The sequence below is a fragment of the Mustela nivalis genome (genome assembly GCF_964662115.1).
Source record: "Mustela nivalis genome assembly, chromosome: 18".
NCBI lineage: Eukaryota > Metazoa > Chordata > Mammalia > Carnivora > Mustelidae > Mustela > Mustela nivalis.
Window position 1 is genome coordinate 19129585 of NC_139037.1, and position 21606 is coordinate 19151190.

Here is a 21606-nt window from a genome sequence, read left to right on the forward strand (position 1 = left end):
ATGGGGATATTCCCTCTTCCACCTCAAGATTTTTATTTAATTAATCCTGGGTTGTCATGACTGCCAAAGGCAGCCTTGAAGTGGAGGGGCCCTCACTAAGGGGCACTGTTGGAGCTGAAACAGAGCGTGGGAACACGGGAGCGCGCAGAGGACCTGTAAAGTGATGCCCAGAGGCTATCTTCCCCGTAGGAGCAAAGACTGGAAGAGCAACTATCACTGAGCCTGGAGGGTCCAAAATGTCCAGTCTACTTAGAGTTGCTTTGTTTTTCTGCCTAGAAAGCATCTTTGGATGAGGTGACCTTTCTTTTCCCAGGGGAAGGCAGGCATCATGGGTGTGGTGGAGGTGGGTGGGTCCAGTGTCCTCTGGTCAGCACCAAGTATGGATCCTGACTCTACCCCTCACAGGTGTGATTTTAGACAAATGCATGTTTCATGTTTTTGTACATTTGTTTTCTGTAGAACGGGTGTGCTTACTGGTATTGGTGTTGAGAATTGAGTGAGATAAAGGTGGGAAAGGGATACCCCATGATGGTAATTATTGATTAATTACAAGAGTAACGATGACTACTTTATCTGTGTGTTCATATCACCTCCCCCACACAAGCAGCTTACAGGTTAAAAAGGTCTACATCTCACATCTCTTTGAGTCTTGATGATGCTCCAAGGGATAGACCATGAGTGGTATTACCCAGGTGAGGGAGGCCTGACCGGTGGACAGGAGAACAGCCCAGGTCAGAGCTGCCAGACTTTGATTTTGTGCTCCGTCTCCCTCATCCAGCCAGGAGGATGCCTCGAGCAGCTGCCCGGCGGTTCTGTGGTGTAGTTGATTGGGGCAGGGGGCCGTTTTGAATGGAGAAAAAATGGTCTTAGAACTCAAGTTTATTATTTCTTTTATTTTTTTTAACTTTTTTTCTTTTTATTTGACCAGCCGAGATCACAAGTAGGCAGAGTTGCCGGCAGAGAGTGGGTGGGTGGGTGGGGAAGTAGGCTGCCTGCTGAGCAGAGAGCCCGATGCGGGGCTCGATCCCAGGATGCTGAGATCATGACCTTCGCTGAAGACAGAGAGGCTTTAACCCACTGAGCCACCCAGGTGCCCTGAGTTTATTATTTCTTTTTGTCAAATTGTTTTATGATAAGCATAATGCTCTTTTTCAATTGTAAAGCAATAGATAATCTATGTTCACAGGAGAAATTATTGGGCCATATGGGGAAACATAAAAAGGGAAAACATTTCCCCATAATTTCATCATCCAGAGATAACCCTGAGTAACATATTTGTAACAAATTTCCTTTGTATTTTTCATATGTGTGTGTGCGCGGCAGGTTGCATGTATATTATGTGGGTATCCTACTGTATGAGTGTGATTTTGTATGAGTATAATAGTTTATGTAGCACATATTCTTATATTCTTCTTAAAATGTAATTTCAAACTCCCTAAAAGTCATAAGTTTTTAACCTGTCTACCTCATTTGTTCCATTACTCACCTTTTCCCTCTCTTGCTGTTGTTCTGTCTCTGCATGTGCGTACATGTATGTGCATATACACGTACCAATTATTATTCATTTCTGAATCCCTGGAGAGCACATATTATATACAGTGCCCCATCCTCCCTAAAAACGTCAGTATGTGTTTCTTTAAAACGAGAACTCAGTAACGTACCCCAGTACAACCATTAAAATCAGGAAACCCGCACGGAGAGAGGGCTGTCCTCCATCCCTCTTCGAATTTCCCCAATCGCCCCATCAGTATATCCTCCTCCTTTCCGGTCCAGAATCGAATCCACTGTCCTGCATCGCACACATACTGCAGTCTTCTTCAATCTGGAACCATTCCATCTCCTGTCCCTAACGACTTGACATTTCTCAGTAGGAGAGGACTCCTCAGTAGGATGTTCTGGGTCGGGGTCTGTCTGTCCGTTCCTCATGATCAGAATTCAGCTATCCATTTTTTGGAGGAACGCCATGGAAATGATGCTGCGTTCTTCTCAGTGGACCACACCTGGGCCAATCTATCCTGCCCTTTTGCCAGCTTTGATCACCTGGTCAAGTTTGGTGTCTGCTGGGTTTTTTTTTTTTTTTTACCAAGTCGCCAGTTTCTTTTTATAATTTAAAACTATTTTTATGGGAAGATTCTCTGAAAGGACATCAATATCCTGTACCTCATCAAGTCTCTGCCCACTAGCCTTGGTATTTATTGATGCTTCCTGCTATGGAAGTGAAGTTTACCACCACTGAGATGGTTGCTAAAGGGGGATTTTCTATTTTCATATTTTTTCTACATTTTTTAGTTGGTATTTTACTATAAGGAAGAGCTTCCCTTTCTCCTTCATTCATTTGCTAATTTAATTATTTATATCAGTATGAATGCACGGATTCTTATTTTATTCAGTAAGTTAAATATTTTCCTATTATTATTTATTCTGATGTTCAAATTATCTCAGATTTAGCAAGTGGGAGATTCTTGACGCTGGAGGCTTAAGCCCTTTTGAACATACTCCCATCATTCCTTGGGTATTTCTCTATATTCTGGCACAGAAAAATATTCCAAGCTCACCTTGTAATTTTCCTGCCCCACCTCTGGAAATAGCTGTTTCTCCAGGGACCTTTGGTTCCTTTTAGAAGGTAATGGTACTTAGAAGCCAGGCTCTAGGCAATGGATGTGTTCAAAGCTACCGGATCATTATTGGTTCTGTTCCACTCAAACAACTGAGCTAGGAAATCTATATATGAATACACACACACACATCTGTCTGTCTATATCTGTCTCTAGCTATCCACCCATCCATCCATCCACACATGCACACATGCACACGCACATCTATATCGGTGTTCCTAGACCATGGCACTGTTGGAATTTTGAGTTGGAGAATTCTCTGCTGCGGAGGACGCCCTGTGTTTAGCAGCATCCCTTGCCTGAGCCTAGTATATACCAGTAGGCACCCCTTCCTCCAGCTGTGACAACCCCAAATGTCTTCTTCTGGTGCCACTGTTCCATGAGGGACAAAATCCCTCCTGGCTGATAGCCGCTGATCGATATGGAATTTTGTATCAGTTTTCATATATAATTATTAAAATTCAGTTGATACCAATACCTTTATTTCCAAGGCACTGCTTCAGATACCTCCAATTCTAATCTCTGTTTCCATCTTTGTAAATCCTTCTCTGACCCTTGGAAACCTGGTTCCCATTATCCTCAATATAGTTATTTGTCTCATTCTCCTGTATGTAATCACTTTCCCTACCACGCTGGGCACTTCTGCAACCTCTCAGATCCTCCACTGCCATTTCCGGAGCCCCCTGCCTCTTCCTCCCTTGGCCTCATGGGCACACAGGCCACTACCACCGTCCTTCTTATAGCTGTGTTTTTCCATGTTTGTTTTCTTTGCTAAATTTTAAATTCTGTAAAAGCAGAGAGGAAGACTCAGAGCTGAGTTCCCAGAGCCTGGCATGGTGCTGGCTTATAGCTGGTGTTCAGAAGGTGTCTGGTAGGTGAATAGAAGTTGATATTTTTTCATTTTCTGGCAGTGTGGACACATTACCATGAAGCACTTGGGTGTTTGCTTTTTGCCCATTTTCCAGGTCAGAAAGGCTGAGCCTCGTGTGAATAGCTCTAGATGCTCATGTGAATGGCTTTTGGCCTGAATTCCACTCTGAGCTGTCTCACCTCATCAGACAATATACCGTTTCTGACCATACCAGGTTTTTCTCATTTGGCAGGGTTTAAGAGCTGAATTCCCAGCTGTCAGCAAGCGTTTATTTGTGACTCTGTCTGACAACAGCGAGGCTCTTCTTTGCTGTCCTTTCCCGACTGACCTCATCCTTGTTAATTCCCCCACCCCGCTCCCCGCCCCCACCCCTCTGTAGCGGCCGGTGATGTTTGCTCGTCTTTGCGGAGCCTGCCTTGGGGCGACTGCTGATGGGGAAAAGGACTGTTTCTCTGACACCCTGAAGGGTTTTCAGATAAAGCTCCTTTCAGTTCAAAGCTACCTGACTATCCAGTGCTGGTGGTGTTCCTTCACCAGAGAGAGGGGAGCAGGGATGCTAGGCTTCCATTGCCTTCTGCCCCTTGATCTGAGCCCAATGAGCCTGTTCCTTGTGGGCTATGCAAATATTTTTGAACAGCTGATGCTCACAGAGACCCTCACCTCTGCCACCCTCCTATGGGCTGTGGCACACTCCGGACTGCTGGTTTCCTGTAGACCAGTCTGCGGGGATAAAGTGCAGCATTCCAGAAAATGAGCAGCCCAAGGAGAAAGCAGGCCTGATCATTCTAGTCGTCTCAAGACTGCAGCTTCTGTCCCCCATCACCGTGTGGCCTTGGAAAACACAAGGGCATCTGGAAAGCAGGCTGGGGAGTCAGAAGGAATGTCAAGGACACTCGGAGCGGGGACATGCTTTGATTCTCTGAGAAGTCCTTTCGAAGGGGAGACATGGGAGGGGACAGAGAAGGATCCAGCACTTGATGGCAGGAGACCTCGACTCTAGTCTGGGCTTGGCCTATGCCTGACCTCAGAGCAGCCTCTGTCTCGCTCAGCTTCATCACCATGTCCCGTGGACGGTGCCTGGTGCAGAGCAGGCCCTCAGTCACACATCCTCAGTGTTGGCTGCTGTTGGATGATCTGACCTCCTGACACTCCTCGGGCCCCAGTGTCCTGACCTATAAAATGGGGACAAAGAAAGATCTGAAGGATGGATCACTGGTTCCGGTATTTGTGTGTGGTTAGTACCTAAGACCGAGTTCCCATGTTCACAGTTGGATTCCAGCCCATCTGCTTCCAAGGGAGAGCTCTGCCTGCTCCTCAGATTCTGGGTTCAGTGCCGGTTTGGGGAGCAGAGCCGAGAGCCACCGCGTGCCTGTCTGTGCCCTGCGTGCGACATGTGCCATCACGTTCCATTCTCCCAGTGGCCTGTGAGACAGACTGAGTAACATCCGCACTGGCCCCGGGCAGGGATGGGATTTCTATGGGGGTCACTTGGTCAGGAAATGCCAGAGCCAGGTCTCCGGCTCCTGCTTTGCCTGATTCCCCAGTGGGAGCTTGTCCTCTGTCCCTGCTCCCTGCCAGGATGGGGGCTGTTTGGTTTACCTGCCAAGACCCATCTGCTCACTTCTGATGCAGAGCCATCCTTGTCATAACCAGACATAACCGTGACCCCGTAGGCACACGGGGACCCTTGGGCTCTGCAGTCCCAAGCAGGGGATCCTTGTTGCCCACTTTGGCACCCCTGGAAGGGCAGTGTGGATCAGGCTGATGGGTACTGGCAGAAAAATAGCCGCAGCATCCTCACGACCTTGGACTGGGTTTGATCCGATGGCTAATGGGGTCATTAGCAAAGGAGAGTAACTGCAGGTGTGCCTCACCCCTGGTGGTCACCTCCAGATCGATGGCCATTTGTCATCCTCTGGGCTTCTCCTCCTGGGGTGCAGGGAATAGCATCACATTGGTCCGGCATCAACTCCTGGGAAGTAAACACAGTCCATAACCATCCCGGGTCCTGGTCAATGCCTTCCAGGGTCTTCCTCGGGTGGGAACTCACAGCTACCTGGAGCCTCTGCCCAGAAATGGGCCCCAGTATCTCAATATTCTCAGCATGTGACAGGCCACACCCTGAGGCACATGGGAGATGGCACGTTTGGTTCCAGAGGCACCCAGCAAGCCTCCTCCTTGAAACAGCACCAGCTAGACAGAATCAATTTCCCATTGACTTTCAGCCCTATTTCAGACACAGTGTAATTCTTGTCTGAGGGTTTATAAAGGCCATTGACTGTCTTATAAAAGATTTAAACACTTACCTTGTGGCATGTGGGAGCTCTATCTATCACGGTGCCTTTTTGACAATTTGTGGGGGTGGCGATGGGCTGGGGGAGGGGCAGCTGGCATTCCCACAGCAGGCGTGGCTCAGATAGTCCATGCCTGCTGGACCCTCTGGCCAGAGTGTGGATAGATCAATTGCAGGACGCGTCCAGTTCATCACCCCGGGGGCTCTTCTCCCCAGGCAGTCAGCTCCCCATGCTCCATTTTGCACAGAGATCCCACGTGACACAAGATAATTTTTACCCTGAGTCCCTCAGTCCCTCTGTGGAACCAAGGGCACATAACTGTGACATGATTGGAACCAGAGGCATCTTTTAATCGAACACAAAGGACTTACTAGATAGCAACAGTGGAACAACAATGATAACTTTCTGCACTTGCTTACCCTCCCTCCATAAGGTGTGTCCATATCTATTCTTTCTACCTGTAGAATAACTCAGGAAGTAGGTGGAGTCCAGATCGTTATATTCATTTCACAGACAGGGAAACTGAGTTTCAAAGACCTGAAGTGTGTATTTGGCCAAGATAATCTCAACTGTCAGGCAAAGCCTTATTTCCTAACTTACCTCTCTCCTCCCCTTTACTGCCCAGTCTCTCTTTTTTTTTTAAAGATTTTATTTATTTATTTGACAGAGAGAAATCACAAGTAGACAGAGAGGCAGGCAGAGAGAGAGAGAGAGGGAAGCAGGCTCCCCGCTGAGCAGAGAGCCCGATGCGGGACTCGATCCCAGGACCCCGAGATCACGACCCGAGCCGAAGGCAGCAGCTTAACCCACAGAGCCACCCAGGCGCCCCTGCCCAGACTCTTTTTATCCATCCTCCATATAACCAGTCACATGGTGCCTCCTAGGGAAAAAGAGAGGAAGGAGATGATGGGATTCATTTCCTGAGGGAGCTCAGTCCAGGGGCTGGTCTAGACCAGGAACTGGGTGATTGCATCTCCGCGTGTTTAGTGCTGTCATAGCTTTATGGTCATGGAGCATGGGAGCAGAGAAAGAGGGATGGTCAGCGCTCTGTGGGGGGCAGGAGGGTTGGTGGTCACTCAAGCATGGCGTCAGAACATTGGCACAGGTGCTGAGGCACGAGGACACCCAAACTGCTGGGGAATTGCAACAGCGACAAGTGTTAGGGAGAAGACTCATGAGGTGCAGGGTAGGGAGAGAGAGAGGTGCACAATCTTGCCCCCTTACCCTCTCTGATGGCATCGCCCACTCCTCTTCCTCTTGCTTAATTTCTTTTGTCCACACTGGTCTCCCTGCTGTTTCCTAAGAACCAGGTATGTTCCCACCTCAGGACCTTTGCACTAGCTCCTCCCACTGCATGGAATGGGTCTTTCCTGGATATCCTCAAGACTCACAACACCACTTCCTTTAAGTCTTTGCTCCAGTGTCATTTTCTCCGGATAATTCCAGCCACCCCACTCCCAACACTCCAGATCTCCTTTCTCTGTCCTCTGTCTTCCTTTGTCTATAATATTTACCACCTTCTAACATGCTGTGTAGTTTACATACTTATTAATGAAGGCAGGGGTCTTCCTTGTATTGGTTTTATCCCGAGTGGCTAGAACTGTGCCTAGCATGGAGTGGATACTCAATACATATTTGTTGAGTAGATGAATTAATGGATGATTGGTTTTCAGTGATTAGCGAGCCGAAGGGTTGGGATTCACTGTTGTGGACAATGGGGAGCTCAAAATTTATTGTGGATGGGAGCTGAAGGAAATTTAGCAGAGGAGCTATGTGTTTATAATTTGCTTGGAGAGGTTATATGGAAGTGTACATAGGGATCAGGGGGATATAACCTAGGTGTGGGATGAAAAGGTTTTGGGCCAGGATGGGGAGTGTGTGTAGGCCAGGAAGAGGGAGAAATCTCCTGGGAATTAGATGGACCTGGCTCTATCGGCTGCCTGGAGAGCAGGATGGAAGCCAACTTCTTGGTTTGAGGTTAACTGACTGGGTGCAGAAGCTGGTCCTTCACTGACTCTGAGACCGTGATTAGGGGAAAGTTTGCTGCTCAAAGTGTGCGAGTGTGTGTGTGTGTGTGTGTGTGCGCGCGCACATGTGCGTGTGTGAGCAAGTGTGCACATATGCTAGGGAGGCAGATCTATGCTCGTGTGCAGGGGGTGCCAGCCGTGCCAGGGGCACTGTGCATTTGACTTGGATGGCAAGAGCCATCAAGTGTGGAGCTGGCTATGCCACCAGAGGCCTGGAGTGGTGCAGAATTGTTTGTTTACTGGCTCACCTGAAAACTGGTGGGAGGAAAAAAAAAAATCAGACAGCAGAGTGGTGATCTGACTGCCATCTGCTCAGTGTTCTAGGGCTAGACTGAAGGTTTTAGTAAGAAAACCGTCTGATTCAGAGGACGACACTCAGTGCTGCCTGAGTTAGAGCAGGGAATACAGTACTCAGTGTCCTGGATGGGTTTCCTGTGGGGCCAAGCTTGGGGGCTTAGCGCGCCTTGCTTGTGTCTTCATCCTGGGCTCCTGTGGCTCCTTAAGTCCTGTCTCTACTTCTCTCCTTAGAGTTCTCCCCCTTCCTTTCCCTTCTCCTCCTTATCTGTCTGTGTGGTTGCCTGTGGCCTCCAGGCCTTATCTATCACAGCCTTTGTGCTAACACACACATGTGGCTCAGCAGCCAGCTTCTCATACTGGACTCGCGATGTCTGTGGGCAGACACTCCACACCACAGTGGCAGGAGACCAGGTTTGGATCCCATCCTTTCTGTGAAAACTGGAAATAGGAACCAAGGAGAGTCCTCTTTCATTTCAGAATATCAGGGTCCTCATATGGAAAAGAGCAGAGCAATGACTGACCCACAGGTGGATGTCAGGATGCTAGAATTTGAGGGTTGGTGGTGAGAATGAACATGCCAATGTTTGATTAGCTTCCTCTGAAAGTTTTGAAGACCTTTTAATCTCCTCCTCAAAGCATTTTATGAAAGAGGGAAATGGGGATGTCCCCTGACTGAGGGGAACTCACGGACACTTGGATCCTCAGTCACCGTACTTCAGTGAGCCCTTATGGTGGCCACGTTCACTACAACCAGATCTTCTAGAACCTTCCTCATGCATCATGCAGAGGAGAGCAGATCTGCCCTGAAATGCAGTGGGAACCACGTTAGATTGCTGAGCAATGAGAGAAACATTCCTATTTTCCCTCTTTGGCATGGGGTAGAGGCCAGAGCGGGGAGGGCTGTGATTTAGATGTCTTTGGATGAGTTTGGAAGGCCAGGACATGTCAATGATAGTTGAATGGACAGATGGGACAGTGTTAAAAGCTATTATGCAGGGAGCATCAGAGTTGTTGGAACTTAGATTCTTAGATGGGAGAAATGAGGAAGAGGAGCCAAGTGCAGTGCCATGTTTGTTATTGGCCTTCTTAGAAGAATCTCACAGGGAGCTCGACTGCACAGCCAGTGGAACGTGAGGGAGCAAAGAGGGCAAGTGTAGACAATGCCTTGAAGGAGTTTGTCAGTGTGAGGGAGATAGAGGGTGAAGAGAGATTTTCCTTTTGCTTTTGAGGTATGGGAAGTCTGAGCATATTTTTACACTGAGAGCAAGGGCTCTTGGGTGAGGGGAAGCCCGGAAGGCCAGAATACAGAAGTGGTAACTGATAGGCAAGACTCCTGAGTGATGCATGGTTACAGGGGAGAGTGGAAGCAGACTCATCTTCCTCTGAGGACGAGAATGTAGTAAGAAGAGATGTGGAGGGGTCCAATTTGTGGATAATGAAACAAAACATTGAGGGACTTTACAAGTAATCCCTCTCTTACCATTTTGAAGTAGGAAGCATGAGCCTTGGGGGCAAAGTTGAAGTGGGGTTAGGGTCTGTAGGGATTGTAGCAGGTCAACGCAGAGCAATGGAGGTGACCTACCTGAGGAGCAAGGGATGTTAATTCTACCACTGAGATAGGGTCCAAGATAGGGCATCACTGGGTCATTATCTCTGGCATAGAGAGGAAACCATTAGGGCAGCAAGAGGAGCAGATGATTGGTTTGCCCTGTGATTCTACATACAGGAAGAGTGGCCAGGGAGCTATAGGGCAAAAAGTGGGAGAAAATAAAATGAAGGATCAGAGCTGTGGGATGAAGAGGGGGATGGAAGGGGGAGTAATGTGCATGGAGGACAACTCAGGATGGGAGATCATGATGAGGTCAGACAAAAGATGACAGAAGATTAAGGGGGCTGAGAAGACCTAGGCTGTGTTCAGATGTTAGATTTTAATATTTCAAAGCCAGAAACGTTCTAAGTGACCATCACATCCAGGGTGTGGCTGCTGAGGGGGAGATGAAAATGGTCATGAACATTATGCCAAGCATGATGCTAAGTGCTTAAGATGGATTTTGCAATCAAATATCATGTAATTCCTTGTTTTACAGATAAGAAACTGAGGCAGAGAGGGAAGAAAGGTTGATGAAGGAGTCACCAGTGAGTCATCATCTCAGGCTGCGACATGAAGGTAGGGGGTCTTTTCCATTCTCAACCGCTTCTCATAACACCTTGATAGCAGTTGGCTGAGTCAGCTCTACAGGTTAATATCCCTCAGGATGATGCCAGTGGTTGGAGTGGAGAGGAAAATAATACAACAGGAACTGAGTCTTCCATGAGATGTTGAGCTGTATCAAAACGATAGAATCCACCTGCCCTTGGGCTCACTCCCTGCACCCCACAGAAGTCAAGTCAGCTCTGTGCTTCAAAGGCTGGTTGGCTTCCTCCTGGGCCCATCTGTCACCTTGTGGTGGATGCTCAGGTTCCTGAGTCTCTGGCTCTGTGTCTGGTTACTAGAGGCTGACCTTGGCATTGGATCCAAGTCCTGTTCCAGCCATCAGTGGTGGGAAGTAGAGCTTGGGAGGGATCAGCCTTGAATTGTCACTGCTATGGTCTCAGGAGGAGAGTCACCCAAGAAAAAGTGCTGTTTGAACGCCTGTGCGTTGACTGGGGAGAGTGGGTAGCTTCTGTACTCCTCTCCACACTCCTCAGCCAGACCAAGATATTCAGTCTCCCTGGGGCCATGTTTTCTAAGGAAGGTCAGTGCCCCAGATGCACTTTAAATTATGTGGTTGCTTCCCTTGGAATAACCCTCCTAGGGCAGTCTGGATCCAAGGGAGGGTTGTTGTGAAGACTCTGGTTGTTCGCCAAGTTGTCCATTTATCCCAGTTGGTTGTTGTTGTTCTTACCTCGTTCTTATTTAAATCCTTTTTCCTCATGGCTTATCCCATCACAAACAGGGTAATGTGGTGTGGTAAAACTATCTGTATTCACCTGTTTATTTGGTTCCCATTTACTAGATTCTTCAACAAATACAGGAACAGGGGTTCCGGAGAAAGGTGGGCTTGGATTTAGTCCTCGCCGTGTGCTGCCTGTGTAGGCAGGTGGCATATCATGGCATATTTGGGATTTCACAAAAGAGCTGTTTTTAACCTGTACATGATAGGGGCACTCTGTGACCTTGGGAGAATGTATTACACTCTTGGATCTTCAGTCTATTTTTCTGTACAATGGGGCTTTTGTATCAACTTGGCACAGTGTTTATGAGAAATCAGTAAGAAACTATTGTGGGGAGCCCAGTGCAGTGGCTGGCATATGGCTTCTTCTAAATCTGTTGATTCCTCCTCCCTCAAATCCCATATATCTTTTTAAGTGACAGAGAAATGCCATTCCCCCAGATGAACAGGTGTGCTGGTTGTATAGGGAATGCACATGTGTGTGCGCACACACGCGCGTGTGTGTGTGTGTGTGTATCTGCATGGTGGGTATTCTGTTCATGTTGATGACAAAGGTCATTGCAGCTGTGGGTGACCAAGAGTCCACTTAACCCAGCTGATAGGTATGGACACTCTGAGAGGAAAAAAAAAAGGGTGTTTCAAAGAGCTCATTTTTTAATTTCCTATCAGCAGAGCCCTAGCTTCTCTTTCCCCAGTTTCCTGGTCTGGAATGAGGCCGGTCAGGGGACACGGTGGCATCTGCTTGGCTCAGTGTTTGTACAACAGTCCTTGGTGCCCAGATTGAGCCAGATGGGAAAGAGTCAGTGATCTCTTACAACTTAGGACACTGAAATTGCACTCTTCAAATGAGGTACGTTTCCTGGGTAATCCAGGCCTGTTCTCTGCCTGGAAACCTCCGCTTCAGCGCTTCTGGATGTGGAATAAGGATTTTGGGTCTGGTGGGGTTCATTCTTCCTTTGGCTTTGGGGGAAGTCGGGGTTCTGCCTTAGCTTTGCTGGGTGTTTCAGCTGGGATGTGTTATCCTACGGCTTCATGTCCTATCTCTTCTCACACGTGTCATGCCATTTGTTCTAACATTAGAAGCACTGTGATTCTTTGGAAAGAGCAAAGCATTTTGAGTTTTGCTGCCCGGGGTGGGCTTCTGGCTTATACCCTTTCTAAGTGTCTGTCAGACCAACTCCACGCAGTGGTTGTGAAGTCCAGTGGCATAATGCATGTGAAAATGCCATGAAAAATGCAAAAAGCTAGATGGAGATTAGTTACAGTTTTATTTATTATTATCCTTTATTTATAGACCAGCACCTGCCTTTGGAGACTAGGCTGAAAGAATGTCACAGATGGTTTGTTAAATTATCATTCATATGTCAGGCAATTAATAGAGAATGGGAGTAAAATTGGCTCCGTGTTTATGCCCTCAGTATTTACCTTTAACAGTGGTAGTTGTTGGTCTAGCGTGATGAGCTTCTGCTAGCGAAGTTTTGAGAATCTGTTTTCAGGGTTTTTTCCTTTTTTTAGTTGTTTAAAAAGTCAATGCATCATCCTCAATGACTTTAATGGAGATTAAGTGAACGAAGTTCACACTATTGTCAATGGTAATTAAAAAAAAAAAAAAACAGCTTCAGATCTGTCAGACTCACTGTGCTGGTAATCGTAGGAAAAGTCAATGGTCTGGCTTCAGAGCCAAACGTGCTGATCGCTCCAGGTTCCCCTTCTCCTATGTCTGTGTCCTACCCCCACCCCTCACCCTGCACATGCCAGCTTCACTGTAGCTGCTTCTCCCCAAGAACCTGTCATGGCTCCCTAGCATGTGATGGGTTCTTCAGAGTCCAGATTGTGCCCTCTCTCTCTCTCTCTCTCTCTCTCTCTCTCTGACAGTGTTCCCCCGCTTTTCGCCATCTGTAATCTGTATTCCGGTGTTTCTGTGCTGCGGTCTCAAGATTTATTGTCAACTTGAATGCTAATTTTTGTAAAAATATACCTTAGGGTGTGAAGAGGGCAGAGTGCTACCGTGGGGATGGTTCATGCCGTTTGTCCTGTCAAAATGACCTACCTTCGAAACCTTCGTCAGGGCTAGCCCCACCTTCTGTTCCTCTGGTTGACCTGCTTGTGGTCACCGCACACATAACCTCATCTATCCTGTAGTTTGCGAGCAAGCTGGTGCATCTTTGACCCCGTGTAATCACATAGCTCCTACCACGGTGTCCATACAGAGCACACCTGCATGAAAATTCACCAACTGCATTAATATTGAGCTCTCCTGAGTCTTCAGAAGCCCAGATGGTTGAATCAGGAAAATACCCCAGTGTTGGTAACCTAGGATATAGACAAAGTAGGTCTGGAGCATGAGGGCAGGAATAGGATGAGGTCTTTTTGGACTGGTGTGCGAGTGTTCTATTGCTGTAACAAATTACTATAAAACGAGTGGCTTAAAACAACACATTTATTTTCTTACAGTTCAGAAAGTGAAAAGTCTCACTGGGCTAAAATCAGCAGGGTTGCATTCCTTTCTGGACACTCTAGTGGAGAATCCTTTCTCCTGTTTTTCCCAGCTTTTAGAGACCATTCATGTTCCTCAGCTCACGGTCCCCTTTCCCCAGCTTCAAAGCCAGCAACGTTGCTTTTCTCTGACCCTTTTTCCTTCATCCTATATGCCTATGCTGATGTCTCATCTCCTGAGAAAATACAAGCCACGGTCATGATAGAACCCTTGACAAATCACTCAGCACACCAACTGTCAACCAAACACTCAACACACATTTACAGGTGCCTGCTACACACACACACACACACACACACACACACACACACACACGAAGTCCTAAGACAACTGTCTCTCATCCTGGGGCAGGAGAGAAAATATCCTCATGAGGAAGGTCACTGATGAAGGCTTCAGAGAGGGGTGGACACATTAGCTGACTCTTGAAGGAGACAACAAAGGTATTCATGGGCAAAGTAGGGAAGGCACTTCTGGCAAAGCATAGAGGTGTAGACCAGCGTGGCATGTTCTAGAATCAGCCAGTAGCTTTCCCTACCCCCCATCTTGGAGCTGATGGAGGCCTGCTGGGATCATGACTCCTAAAATTCCAATTATATCTTGAAGGCTGTGGCCCAAGGCCATTTGTTGTTAGTTATAAGTAAGGTATTCTAAACCAGAGGGAACATAAAGTTTTTCTCAAAAATAAAAGTGTTTATGCCTGAGATGAAACTGAATTTTATGTAGGCAAGACATATGTTTCCATGTACAAAAAAAGTGACTCCTGGCAGGAAACTGAAGTCCAAGTAATCCAGGAAAAAGTAACTTACTTCCATGAACAGTAGGATGGTTTATGTCAAATTCTGAAGCAACCTTCCTGCCAAGGCCATTGGACACAGAAACTGTGGGATGTTGCATCCCTTAGTAATTTAGCTTGTTTAAAAGTAAACAAATAAAATTCTGGAAAAAAAGAATCAGCTGTTAGATGCGCTTTGACTAGAGATGGTTGGGGGAATGGCTGATGGTGGGAATAACAGAAAGTAGTAGGTGTTAAAGCTGAACTATGCCTCCTCAAAATTCATATCAAAGTCGTAACTCCCAGTACTTCAGACTGTGAGTGTATTTGAAGATAAGTTATTTTTGAAGTGGTAACAAAGTTGAAATAAGGTCATTAGGGTAGGCCCTAAATCCCCTGTGACTACTGTCCCTGTAAGAGGAGGTTAGGCCACAGGGAAGACCATGTGAGGATACAGGGAGAAGATGACCATCTACAAACCAAAATGAGGGACCCCAGAGGACACTAATCCTTCTGACAACTCGAACTCAGACTCCCAAGGCCCCTAGAAATGTGAGAAAACACATTTCTCTCGTTTAGGACACCAACCTATGGTGTTTTGTTATGGTAGTCCTGGAAAAGTAATATAGTAGGTCATGAAAAACCATAAAAATCACCGGATGCCATATGTACTAGATGCTGTGAGATGCCCCTCGTGTCTCCGCTGAGATCTGACGGCCTTATTCCTCCAGTTGCTGGGCATGCTGCAGGCTGGCAGCCCTCAGCTGACGGCTTCTTCCAGGAATTTGCCCTGGATCAAGTTGCCTTGTCCAAAGTCCTGCCCGCTTCCCCCAGAGTAGTCTGCGTCCAAGACTTGCTAACATGTGTCTGCTAAGGCTTGGTCCCTTTGCCCAACTTGGTTTGACTTCGAAAGGCCATCTGGCTTCAGAGCTTCCCTTGGGGTGGATTGATGTACTGCATTCCAGCTTCTTTTCAGTTCTGCCCCCTTCCCATCCCTGGATTCCAGGATTGATTCTAGGACTGCTCCTTAATATATTCCTATATGCTAACCTTTGTCTTAGGGTTTACTTTTTGAGGAATGCAACCTGTGACATCATAATAAGTAAATGAGACTTTATCCAGAAAGCACTGGGGGAGCTATTGAGGCATTACATTTAGATGTGGTATGATCCATAGTACAGCTTCTTTGAAGGCTAAAGTAATGAGGGTCAGACTGATGTAGGTAGACCAGTTAGACAAAGTGGAGAGTAGTTAAAAGGGAAGGTAATTAGAAGCCTGGTTGTAAATCATTAATCTTCACCCAAAGCTTCTTTTGGAAGCCAGGTAGCTCAAAGCTATACCAACATATGGAATGCATTGTCCTGGCTTGACTGGCATTTACTTCTTGCCCAGAGCACTGAAGGAAGCTGAAGTCTGGTCTGTTTTCCAGGATATAAGAACCAATCAAGATGGGTTTAATGTTCTGGTACATCATTAGGTATGGAGAGATGAATCAGAGAATAAAATATGCACTTTCTCCTTACCCCCTGCAAGGGTCTCGTGAGCTCAATCTGACTGGAAGCAAGCTGTCACACAGCAGCCCTAACTGCCTATGGCTCTTGCCTCACGTTATGCCACAGCTGGACCCTGAACATTTGCTAATGCACTTTCTTCTGTCTGAACTATATTCCCTCCTGCTCCATGACCTTTATTTGCCTTATTCATCACTAAAGTCTCTGTTTTGCATTTATTGCTTCCAGGACCTTTACTGATGACTCCCTTAGGCTGGGTTAAGGTGTATTTTTACTGTATTTTTATAATATTTCTTTTCAACCACTACACAGTCAACTCCAGGACAGTAGAAACTCTGTCTTCTTAGGGATTTGGAGCAAAAGAAGCATTTCATTCTTCTTCCCATTCAAAGTTGACCATTAAAGAATATATACACAAAGAACAGGTTACTATGTGGGGATTCCTTTATCTACTTTAGTAGTGGTTGTACAACACTCCAAAGTCATCACACCTAGAGACTCTAGTAAACTGTGTAGGGGCTTGTGGCTTAGACTTGGGGCCAAGTGATATCTCCTAATAGCAACCCTATATTTAAACTTGAGGATCTTCAAACTTGAGCAAATCACAAGAAAAATAGTATAACTTGTAGACTGAAAATTCTCCACTTTGTGCAATAGAACCATTGGCCTGCCTGCGTCAACCGTAAAAGTTAATAGTAGGGTAGAGGAGAGAGAGAAAGAGGGAAGGGGAATGGTGTGTGTGTCTCCCGAGAGGGGTCCTGCTCTGCTGGCTTCACAACAGCAGGGCAGGAGGGAGGAGAATGGAGAACACATGGCAAAGCGGATGGCAAAAGTGAATGAAAGAAGAGTTGTGTGTCTCTGGGCCAGGACCCCTGCCCACTAGGAAAATGTAGCTCATTGAATCTCAGCTGGATGATTGGGTTAGCCCAGGAAGGGGAGAGTAAGTGGGTAGAGTGGAGACCAGAGTTCCCTCTAAGGCATTTTCCTATGAAAAAAAAAAAAAAAAAGAAGAAGATGGAAAAGTAGCCTTTATGCGGTTAAGTGGAAACATGGGGGGAAAGAATACACAAGTCTTTCATTCAAGCCTCTTGACCCTCATGTCCCCAGAAACCAGTATGAGAGTGGCCCAAAGTAGGTGCTCTTAACACTTCCTGACAGAATGGGAGAATGGCTAAGAAGCGACAGTCGCTGACAGGTTTGCTGTCATGCACCTTTCCTCATTTCTCTCAGTCGCTAATTAATGTCCTTGGCCCGAGTGGCATTATACATGTAACTCCTTCTTAACTTCAAAGGCTGGTCCCTGAAAACCCCTTCAGACTCTCACGCAACTTCATCTTCAGTCACATCCATCATGAAGTTGTTTGGTACCAAAATGGACTCCTGCCCTGCGGACAATGGGATGTGGCCAGAAGTGGGCACTGGGAGCCTGGCCCTGCTGCAACCACCGGTGCTCAGGGGCTCCTTGTCAGTGTGATGGAAGGAGCTCTGTTCAGGGCCAGGCAGGCCTTGTTATGTGACAAGGGTTGGCAGTAGAATCGTTGGATACAAGGAGTAGATGGAAGTCCATGGCAGCTGGGAGAGAGACATGGCTCCCTGTCCTTCATCTATCTGTGGCAGAATGGAAACAGAAAAAACCTGCTGAATAAGTACTGAGAAGGGATTGACAAGGGATTATGGCCCCCTCAAAGCAGATGAGGATTCAGGACTCAACTGAAGTCTCATCTGAGAACTAGAAGAGCTGGACAGGGAAATCTGGGCAGCACCCCACTGGAAGAGTTGGCCCAGGAAGACAGGGATTAGGAGGGACTTTTGGCAGGAAGGATCCCTTCTCAGAATCCACAGTACACAGCCAGCTTGTGTGTTGGTTGTTCTGAGTTGTGGGTATGAAGCATGTGCTGGTTCTTCACACTGGGGGAGATAAACTCACCCTTCACTGCGCTATGGTAGATGTGTGATACACTTCTGAAGTCCCCTTCCATGAGAACTTATTGCCCTGGTTGCTAGAGGACTCTTGCAGACAACCTCAACATCAGTCAGCCTCTTTCAGGATTGCAGAAAGCCAACCACCTACAATCACTCCCCTCCTTGGGGTGGCTGGTCTAATATTAAATAGTCGACGTGGGAGTATGAAATATTTTTGCTCAACTGGGAACAATGCTGAAGGGTTAATTCTAATTCCAGAGCTTTCTGTGGAGTTGACCACAGATCTGCCATTGGGTCTGCAGTACCATTGAGCTTCTCTTTCTGCTACTAACCTCTGTTCCCTTCCCTTCCCCTAGTCTGGATCTTAAGGGCACTCTTAATAGATCTCTGGCATGATCAACATCTCAGGGCTTTATTCCTGGGCAACTCAGCCTGTGACCCTTGCCTTTGTATTGTGCTTTCTGGTCTGGTTTGGGAAGAGCTAGGGTTGAGTGTAGATTGAACACAAAAACGCAAGTGTGGGAATGGTAGGGAAAGGGTGCCCAGGTTCACACAATATTGGCTCTAGAGACTTCCAGAAGAATTCATTCAAGGCTTGGTTGATGGTGCTAATGATATCTTATATGGGTGACATTCCCACGGTGTGCTCAAATGTGGAGAGTGATGTAGTTACCCAGTTATCTGGACAAAGAGACCTCTTGGACCCTGGGCCTGAAGTCAGGAAACACTGAGATGGCCCATTAGTCAACAGATATCTCTAGCACATTTCTTTAATGAAGTTTGGAAAGTTATACAACTGATTCTGAGAATTGAAAATATCATTGTCACGGTTATACCCAGTAGTGTGGCCTTGAATGTGTCGGTATGGATTTGAGTCAAATAGCACCTGGAAAGGAAGGAGGCAACCTAGAGAGAACACCGTGAGTCTTGGGCTCTAGCCTCTCTTTGCCAGGTTCTGTCTGGAGTAAATTCCTTTCCTCTGAGTTCACGAATTTGTGTAATGGAAAGTAAAACCCCCTATTTCTCATATTTGTCACGGAACTGAAAAAAAAAAAAAAAAAAAACCTCCCTTGTCCTGCCACCATCCCACACAGCCTCTGGAAAGTTCTATTCCTCATATATTAATTTCTTATGAATAAGTAATTCTTTGAGCACATCCTTTTTGCCAGGTACTGTGCTGAGAACTGGAAAAACAGAAAACAAACATGGGCCAACGCTTGAATAGCTCTCAGCTTCCTGTGGGAGGCAGGCACAAAAATGGTTTATGATTAGGGAACTGAAGAATGCCTGTGGAAGGCCTAGGCCTGTAGCCACCCCTTCCCCAGTAAGGTGTATGCATAGCATACGCACAAGCAAAGGAAGCAGAAGGCCACAGAGTGACACAGTTTGGTTAACTGGGCAGAGAAGACCCAGGAGGGCAGACTGAGCTCTGCTGAGTTCCCCTATTTCGTACCTACCAAGGATTCACATGAAAGCAAGTCGGGAGTCTCTTTTGTCCCAGCATCTCCCATGCCCAAAGCCAAGGTTCAGATTTCTCCCTCTCTGGACACCAGGTACCCACAGGGAATTGCAAACTATTTAGTACTGCCAGAAGTTGAAGAAAGCAGAGCCTTAAGACAGGTAACTGAATCCCCAGGTGGGTCCCAGGTCACCAAGAAAAACAATGATACCTGTAGGGTTTATCATTCATCCTGAGAACAAGTCGTTTGAACTTGTATATTCATCAGAATCTCCAGGGGAGCTTTAAAAGAGGTGACTCTATTGTCTAGTGTCTAGACGGTAGTTCTCTGTTGGGGAGGGGGCAGTGAGAAATGGTTGGCAGGGCCATAGGAGGGTCAGGGCTCTGGGTTTTGCAACCCTTGTGTGCAGAATCAAGAGAATGTGAGGTTCGGATATCACATATTGGTCGGCTGAGTCCACTGGCATCAGGTAGACTCGGATTGCCGGTGACAGAGGCTCCTTGAAGCCAAATAGGAAGATGAGCTTTTCCTGGGAGGCCAGCATCACTCCCAAGTCCCTGCATTGCCTTGGCTCTGAGGGCACACTAGGAGGACATTAAAATGTGTAAACAAATCTAGTGATGAAGTATCACTTCCTCTAGAGATCACTGGTCCCAATCTGTGGTCCTTCAGACTGTTAGAAGTCTTTCCCAATCTCATGCCTTCCACGTATTGGTCCCTATTCTGTCCCTCAGCATTGGTGGAGGGAGCAGAATCTGTGGTGCTTGAGATCTATTTTAACTTAAATTAGTAATCAATAAAATCTAAGGTCGATAGACACAGGGCAAAATGAATAGTCCCATGAAGGTGACCAACCCTTATTTAATGAGAGTGATTCATCACTTCAAGCAAAGTGCTATTGGCCCCACATGTTGGAATCACATCCTTTAGCAGGGATGGGGCTCCCCAGGGAGAGGGAACATGCAAATACATGTGGGACCTCAGCTTAGTTCTTCTGATGCCCCAGCACGTGAAAAATGGGCCCCTTGGCAATGAAGTTGTCACCGAGCAACATTTATAGGTTACACTTGCATGGAAAAATGATTGACATGCCTATATTTAATGTCCGAGAACATAAGCCCTGATGATTCAGTGAAGAAAGTATTAGGAAACTCATTAAGAAATATGTTTCTGCGCTTGCATTGGTCTAAGCATCACAATTAGCACTCACACTCACACATAATGCAGAAACAGTTGTAAAATAAATTTTGAAAATTGAGTCCCTCGAGCTTTCTGGTTCCCATGCCAACTGTGGACGTTTGGTGTCACTTGGATCTTGATTGCACGGAAACGACTTCTTGTTCTAGCACTTCCGTCGTAAATCATGTGGCCGACACTTGGAACTTTACATGTGATAAGTAAGGCTCTGTTGTTGAAGCCACTTTCATGGGACATTTGTGACTTAGAGCTGAAAGCATCTGTGCCTTTACAGACAACTGCTGCCTTGTGTGGGACCTCCTTCTCAGCAGATCTTCCTCTTGTTCAAGGTCTCAGCCTGAAAGCCTGCTTACACTCCTGATCACCCCACCTCCTCCCATGCCAGCAACCCCTTCTTCTCACCCCACACTCATCAAGTTGACTTGCACACTCGCATCCTTGACCTAATACCTTGTCGTCTCTCTTGGAGTGAAAGTCTCGTCCTGCTACTGGAATCTCTCTTGGGAGTCATTAGAAATGGGCAAGTTGCCAAACCCTGTGGGCCCATTTCCACCCCCCTAACCTGGTGCTCTCTACTTTCCCTCTGTCCCCTGACTTTTCCCCCGTGGCGCCTGTAGATGCATCAGGCTATGTGTCGCATATGAGCTCTGGAGCTCTGGGTTAGCTTCAAAGTTTTGCTTCGTTAGCTTCAAAGTCCTCTTCCTCTGAACACCTTTGGTCCTTTTCTTCTCTTTCTCTGCATCATTTTCCTGGTTGATGCCATCTCTGGATTTTGAGAAAGACCTCCATGGGGGTGGTCCTGTCATCTCCTTATCAGGGCCTCACGTTTATAACTGGGGCCGTCCCAGCTCACCCGACATCTAGACCTTCATGTCCTTATGCACCTCAGCTATGCTATGTCTGAAACCAAATTCTCTGAATTCTCCCATGAGGGTATTTAAAAAAATTCATCATCATTATTATTATTATTTTGAGAGCCTAGAACATGGCTCCAGCCTGGTTTCTCGGGCCAAGTCTATGACATGGGTCTGAGTTTTAGTCCTAGATCCTTTAGCACGCCAGAGCCCTGCCAGTCGGCTCTACCAGGTCTGAGTGAGGCAGAAGTCAGGCTGCCTCAGGGCAGCAGCAGAGCTTGAGCTGGGGTCTGACGGGGCCTTGGTGACTTCAGCTGGAGCTGGGGCAGAGGGCCATCAGCAGGCGTGAAGAAAC

The 21606-nt window shown here is 46.9% G+C and overlaps 1 long non-coding RNA gene across 1 annotated transcript in view; it reads left to right on the top strand.

The window, feature by feature from the left end:
* LOC309853136 overlaps positions 1-21606 on the top strand; it is a 369996-nt gene that overhangs the window by 229501 nt on the left and 118889 nt on the right. Inside the window, exon 6 of the long non-coding RNA XR_014305531.1 lies at positions 10192-10271. This is a non-coding gene — a long non-coding RNA (uncharacterized lncRNA). The remainder of the gene's footprint in view (positions 1-10191; positions 10272-21606) is intronic.